The 694-nt window shown below is 63.5% G+C and overlaps 1 protein-coding gene and 1 pseudogene across 2 annotated transcripts in view; both read left to right on the top strand.

The window, feature by feature from the left end:
- The window catches only part of SAMD12 (sterile alpha motif domain containing 12), a 482,055-nt gene that overhangs the window by 89,055 nt on the left and 392,306 nt on the right, over nucleotides 1-694 (top strand). The gene's annotated exons all lie outside the window — the stretch shown is intronic.
- The window catches only part of LOC114006985 (myb-binding protein 1A pseudogene), a 39,816-nt pseudogene that overhangs the window by 38,553 nt on the left and 569 nt on the right, over nucleotides 1-694 (top strand).

Below are 694 nucleotides of genomic sequence, written 5' to 3'. Positions count from 1 at the left end.
CCCGGCAGACCGAGTCCGCGGTCGCCTTCTGCTACTTCAACGCCTCTCTCTACCTGCTGCGGGTCTTGAGGGGCAACACTGAGAAAGGTGCCCGGCAGAAGCAGAGAGAGTACCAACGCCAGCTCCCAGCCAAGGGCGCACAAGCCGCCAGCTGCTTGGACTTGAACCTCGTGGCCCCTGTCTACTCAGCAGCCCTGAGCTCCTTCCTGACCAAGCGCAACAGCCCACTCTCCGTTCCCATGTTCCTTAGCCTCTTCTCCTGGCACCCGGTGCTCTGTAAGAGCCTGCTGTCCGTCCTGGTCCAGCACATGGCAAGCCCAACACGGCCTCGGCAACAGGCCCAGGCTTGTCTGCTGCTACAGAAGACCCTGACCACGCGGGAGGTGAGAGCCTGCTTCGAGGACCCCGAGTGGGAGCGGCTGATCGGCCAGGTGCTGGCGAAGGTCACTGAGAACCTGCGGACGCTGGGGGAGGCGCAGAGCAAGTCAAAGAAGCAGAAGGAGCTGTTCTCCCTGGAGCTGCTCAACTCCCTCTTCAAGACAATTAATCACGAGAAGCTGACCGTGGACCTGACCGCTCTCCTGGCCATGCTGCAGGGCGGCAGCAGAGCCTGCAGCAGGGGGAGTGCCCTGCCGGGACCAGCCGCCTCTGCGACCTCTACTGGCAGGGCCTGAAGGACCTGGGAGGCCAGGGG

Source organism: Tupaia chinensis, unplaced genomic scaffold (genome assembly GCF_000334495.1).
Source record: "Tupaia chinensis unplaced genomic scaffold, TupChi_1.0 Scaffold000017_1, whole genome shotgun sequence".
Classification (NCBI taxonomy): Eukaryota; Metazoa; Chordata; class Mammalia; order Scandentia; family Tupaiidae; genus Tupaia; species Tupaia belangeri.
This window is presented reverse-complemented; position numbering and strand designations above follow the sequence as displayed.